Here is a 6,508-nt window from a genome sequence, read left to right on the forward strand (position 1 = left end):
GAGCCAATGCCAGCAACTTGTCTTTCTCTGAACTTTTTGTTCTGCAAGAAAAAAATATTTCTTTTGAATAAACTTTAGTCAGCTGGTTTTTCTATTATCTGTTGCCAAATGATAGTGGGTTCTTTTTGGTTTTTGTTTTTGCTTTTGTTTCTTTTTGTTAAGATTTTATTTTTAAGCAATCTTGATACCCAATGCAGGGCTCAAAATTACAACCCCAAGATCAGGAGTTGCATGTTCTACTGACTGAGGCAGCCAGGTGCCCCCAAAGAGTTCTAACAGAAAAGAGCATCTAACTTCTGTGCTATAATATTATTCCTGCCCATCTTCTTTGTTTAGCTACCTTCATAGCAACAAGATGAATCATTAAGACAATTATTCTTTTATATACTATTAAAGGTTTAAATCAAGTTTTGCAAGCCTTCATATATGTGTCAAAGAGCACACAAGCTCACAGCAGAACAAGGTGGTTGTGACAATTCAGCCCCCCCCCCCCGCTTTAAGGAATGAGGCACCTGTAAAACCCAGGGGCGTGCTCAATATCTGCTTGCTTAATACTTTTCGGTGTTTTGCTGCACTGGGCTCTCAACAGGATTTTGAAGTGGTTTGGTAAATGATGATTAATTGTATTTGCCCTAGAATCAGAACCCACCAGTGGAATTCTATGCCAGTTTCATTATGGCAATACCTTTCAAACATCAGCAAAATAGAATGATACATTGAACCCGCATATAATTATTACCCAACTTCAAAAGTTACCAATTTCTGGACAAATTTGTTTCACCTGTGCTACCATCCATCTCCCCACTCTTCCCCCCACTATGACCCACTGAATTATTTCAAAGAAAATCTGAGGAATTTCATCTATAAATGTTTCAGTATGTATTTCTGAAGGATAAGGTGTATTTTAAATATTTAATCGTAATATCATTCTCATGTTTAAAAAAACAAACCTATCAAATATCTGGGCAGGGTTCAATTTCTCCAATTGCCTCATAAATGATATATTTGCAGTTGTTTAATATTTTCTTACTTCATTTTGGCTTTTTCCTTGCAGTTTATAAAGTCTCCTGATCGCATTTTCCTGTTTGCACCCCATTGGATCTTTAAGATGTTTCTCTGTCCCCTGAATTTTCTGTTTTTGATCCAGTTGGATTGGTCTGCTTCAAGTTTAATTTTTTGTTAAAAGTATTTCAGGGGCACCTGGGTGGCTCAGTTGGTTAAGCATCTGACTTCAAGTCAGGTCATGATCTCACAGTTCGTGAGTTCGAGCCCTGCGCTGGGCTCTGTGCTGACAGCTCAGAGCCTGGAGCCTACTTCAGATTCTGTGTCTCCGTCTCTCTCTGCCCCTCCCCAGCTTGTGCTCTGTCTCTCTCTCTCTCAAAAATAAATAAACATTAAAAAAATTTAAAAGGTATTTCATAAGTGGCATTCATACTCATTTTCATTCTTATGTTGTTGTTTTTTTTTAAACATTGATTTATTTTTTAGACACAGAGAGAAACAGAGCATGAGCAGGGGAGGGGCAGAGAGAGAGAGGGAGACACAAAATCCGAAGCAGGCTCCAAGCTCTGAGCTCTCAGCACAGAGCCCTACACAGGGCTCAAACCCACAAACTGCAAGATCATGACCTGAGCTGAAATCAGACGCTTAACCAGCGGGGCCACCTAGGTGCCCCTCATTCTTGTGTTCTTTATGTTTTTTAATAGCCTCATAAACAATGTAACAATGATTAAAAAAAAAAAAAATTCCTAGAGCCAGAGGCTGAGTTTGAATACTGGGTCTGCCCTTGGCTCTTTGAGGGACCTTGGAACAGTTACCTAAACTTTCTGTTTCATCTCCATCAGAGATGAAAGGTATGTTGAAAGGATTAAAATAAAAAATACACATAAAGCACTTTGAATTGTATTTGGCATAAAGTGAGACATCAGTAACAGTTATTACAAATTCCTTTTTTAAAATCAGTGCTCAGAAAATAAACATTCAGAAAGCAAAGATAACACATTTTAATTTTTGAAGTATTAATATTTCAATCACAGTAATAGTAACTAATACTATCTTACTTTTTTTTATAAATGAATCAATGCCAATTATTATTTCACTTTTATTTTTTTTATTATTTTTAAAAATGTTTACTCATTTTGAGAGAGAGCTGGTATGCATGAGTGAGATGGGGAGAGGCAGAGAGTGAGGGAGAATCCCAAACAGGCCCTGAGCCTCCAGAGCAGAGCCCAACACAGGGCTCGATCTCATGAACTGCAAGATCATGACCTGATCCAAAATCAAGAGTCAAAGGCTTAACCTACTGAGCCACCAAGGTGCCCCAATATCTTATACTTTTTTTTTTTAATGTTTATTTATTTCTGACAGAGAGAGACAGAGTGAGCAGGGGAGGGTCAGAGACAGAGGGAGACACAGAATCGGAAACAGGCTCCAGGCTCCGAGCTGTCAGCACAGAGCCCGTTGTGGGGCTCAAACCCACGATCCATGAGATCATGACCTGAGTCAAAGTCAGACACTTAACCAACTGAGCCACCCAGGCACCCCAATATCTTACATTTTTAAAAACACTTTACTGGTTCCTTTTTGCCTCGTTGCATCTGAGAGAGCAACATGGGTCACCAGCATCTCCACTGGAGCCACCCAAGGAAGTCTGGCCAGGTCCTCGTTCTTGCTAGTTTGCTCAAACTGGCATGGTCTGATCCTAAAATATAGCTTCATAGTGTGCACAGTGTTTCCATCAGTTCTCGAAGGATATAGACTTCATTATGTTGGATTAAGTGAACTTTGAATGAATCATCCAAGATACATACCTTAACTGTAGATACCCAAGATATCTACCTTAATGCTAACTCATTGTACATAAAATAAAAATACCTCAATTATTTAAAAAATAGCACTTTCCTGCTTAATAAACATTTTCATGTATTTGATATAATTTGATGCTCATAATAATCCTCAGTGATGGCATAACATATTGTGCCATATAAAATTTTTTTTACTATTTTTTTATTTTGGGGAGAGAAAGAGAATGTGTAAGTGGGGGAAGAGGCAGAGAGATAGGGAGACACAGAATCTGAAACAGGCTCCAGGCTCTGAGCTTTCAGCACAGAGCCTGATGTGGGGCTCAAACTCACAGACTATGAGATTATGACCTGAGCCAAAGTCGGATGCTTAACACTTAACCAACTAAACAACCCAGGTGCCCCATATCGTGCCATTTTTAGATTTCTTAAAGTAAACTTCAGAGAGGCTAAATATATTTTCTCAGGTCTCACAGCTCATAAGTGAAAGGGACAGATCTTCCATCTGGTTTCCCATTCCACCTTCAGGAATTTTTTTCTTTCTAAGAGAAAGAGTGAGAGAGAGCATGAGCAGGGGAGGGGCAGAGGGAAAGGGAGAGTGGGAATTTCAAGCAGACTCCATGCCCAGTGCAGAACTCCACACAGCGCTCAATCTCATAACCATGAGATCATGACCTGAGCTGAAATCAAGAGTCAGACTCCTAACTGAATGAGCCACCCAGGTGCCCCAGGAATTTTTTTCAACACGATCATACTGTTTTCAGGAAAATAATATGCTATTCCAATGGATTGATTGCAGTAACTAATTGATGGATCCTTTTTGTTGCATATTTGACCATGATGGAGACTTTTTAGGAACTGTGGAATCATAAGACCCTTCTCCAAAATACCTCACCTTCCTAACATGGCTGGTGAATACGATAGTGGTCCAGCCGGCTCTCACTTTTGAGTGAGCTATTTTTTTTTCTGATTTTCCTCTATTCTTTTTTTTTCTTTTTTTTACACAAATAGTTTATTGTCGGGTTGGTTTCCATATAGCACCCAGTGCTCATCCCCACAAGTGCCCCCCTCCATGCCCATCCCCCCCCCCCCCCCCCACCNCTAATCCTCCTATACGTGCAAACATATGATATCTGTCCTTCTCTGCCTGACTTATTTCTGAATGAGCTATTTTGAACTCTGAACAGTTGCTTCTAAGCTTTTTCCTCTTGGAGTTGGTTGCAGGTTAGCTATTCTGACTTTCTTTGGAGGACTTTGGGATGGAGGCAGGAACATTAGAACCACAACAGTTCACCTCCCACTGCTTTCTACCCCACTCCCAAAGAGTCAAGTAAGCTGAAAACATGGGGAAATATCTCCAATTAGGGACGTATACGAGAGGTAGGCATTGCTTTTGTCTATGTCGGATTCTCTTACAAGAGCATGTCTTAATTACAGTAAAGGAGAAACGGAGTGGAAAGTCTATGGAACTAGGGCTGCCTGGGTGGCTCAGTCGGTTAAACATCCTACTCATTAAGGCTCAAGTTATGATCTTGCAGTTTGTAGGTTCGAGCCCCAGTCGGGCTCAGAATTCAAAATCGTGCTGACAGTGCAGAGCCTGCTTGGGGTTATTCCCTCTCCCTCTTTCTTTCTGCCCTTCCCCCACTCTCACTCGCATACTCTTTCTCTCAAAATAAATAAGCTTAAAAAAAAGAAAGTCTATAGAACTAAATATGAATAGAAATTACAAATTATTTAACATCAACTTCAAAATGGTTTCAGCTTAAGGTTTAGGGATGGGGAGGGACCTTTCTAAAAGCCAGGTTTTCCAACTCCATTTGCCAAATTCCTTGTAAGTGGCTCCAAATACATAATTGCAAAATATTCTAACACATCAGTCGAAACCCAATTCCCTTCACTCCAGTAGTTTGTCTTTGGTTCAAGCAAATGCATGGGTTCCAAATAATCTTCAATTTGGGCAAAAAATATAATTTACAATGTAATTAACCTAAAAATCATATTAATGGGTTTATGAGTCAGGGAACCATTTTGTCCCGCCCTCACTTCCTGGTGATTGTTTTCCTCTAGGAACAGTGTTGATGTAAACCATGATTACAGATAACCAACGGGTCAGTGAACTATGGCTACTTTAAACATAGCTATAATATTAACTCATGGCCGTCAGCTAGTTTTTGTCTTCTTTCTGCTGACATGGCTTGAAATTGGAGGTAGGAGAAGATACACAGTAATTTTGAAATGCTGTTTAAAATTTGCCCTGGTTATGTTTATGACTGGTATCAACCACGTCCACCTTTCAATTTAGGTTGCTAATTTTTTTAAATTCTATTTTTAGTAGTAGAATAAGAGGAAGGACAAATGGGAACTAATGAGAAACTACAACAAATGAATTTCTGTCTCCAGAGAGATTCACTAAATCTTGTGCTCAGGGTTCTCCAAAGGTATGCATCCTTCCCCATTACTCCAAGGAACTAGAATTTCATTTATATTGCCCTCCTTCTTTGTACCAAAGAAGCTGCAGAAAGTCACCCAGAGGTCACTGAGACATGAGGTTGATACTGAAACATCCCCTCTCCAAAACTCAAGTTGGATGAATAATTAACTATGTGAGTTGGAAGAATACAATTGTTATGGAAGAAAAATGATTTAAATAGATTTATCTTTAATTTGCTTTCTCCCTCTTTTCTGTAACTTAGTTCACACGTTCCTTTTGGAATCCCTTTGCTTCCATCTGTACCCCTCAGAAAATAGTATCTTTAGTATCTTTCCTTTGAGGTCTCATTTAATTATTACCTTCTCTGTGAAGCCCCTTCCCCCCACTTTGTGGGGGTGAGAGGGTTGGGGAGGGACAGAGAGAGAGAAGGAGAGAGAGAGAATCCCAAGCAGACTCCATGCTATCAGTGAGCCCAAAGTGGGGCTCGACCCCAGGAACATGAGATCATGACTTGAGCTGAAATCAAGAGTCAGAGGCTTAACTGACTAGGCCACCCAGGCGCCACTGTAAAGCCCATTTTGATTCTTGCTCTCATCATAATTATATTTCCTCCCTTTTATATACCCAAAGCACTTTGTACATCTGCTATAATAATTATCAAAACTTGCCTTGAGGAGAACCTGGGTGGCTCAGTCAGTTAAGCATCCAACTTTGGCTCAGGTCACGACCTCATGGTTCGTGACTTTGAACCCTGCATTGGGCTCTTTGTGGACAGTACAAAGCTTGCTTGGCATTCTCTCTCTCTCTCCCTGCCCCTCCCCCACTTGTGCTCTCTTTCTCTCTCTCTCTCTCTCAAAAAAGAAAACCTTAAAAAAGAAAACTACCTTGATTTCACAATTTATAAATTAATGCATATATATGTGTCCAACTTCACTATTATCATGGTTCTTAGTATCCCTCACAGCCTGATGCTATATTCTGCACACACATGAAACTTGGTAAATGCATATAAAGTAGAATGATTCCTAGTTGTGTCTTTTTGGATAGTATGAGACTGGACATGTCAATAAAAAGCTTTGGAAGCCTGGAAGATTTAGAGAACTGGGAATTTCAGAAAGGGAAGAGAAAGGAAGACTCCTGGTTGGTTACAGGGAAGCACAAAAGGTTTGCGAAGAGAAGAAAAAAATAAGCTCTATTACTTGCTCTGCATTTGGTTCTTCTCTTTTTCTTTAAAATGTAAAGGGTGTCCGCTTCTTTCTTCAGCTGAATCCTGCAT

General features: G+C 39.9%; 1 pseudogene; it reads left to right on the plus strand.

Annotated features, from left to right (window-relative positions):
• The first annotated feature begins 2,610 nt into the window (after positions 1-2,610).
• Positions 2,611-2,777, plus strand: LOC144243174 (small ribosomal subunit protein uS14 pseudogene; annotated as a pseudogene).
• Positions 2,778-6,508: the final 3,731 nt, after the last annotated feature.

This window comes from Crocuta crocuta, unplaced genomic scaffold, assembly GCF_008692635.1.
Source record: "Crocuta crocuta isolate KB4526 unplaced genomic scaffold, BGI_CrCroc_1.0 scaffold26, whole genome shotgun sequence".
Taxonomy (NCBI): Eukaryota; Metazoa; Chordata; class Mammalia; order Carnivora; family Hyaenidae; genus Crocuta; species Crocuta crocuta.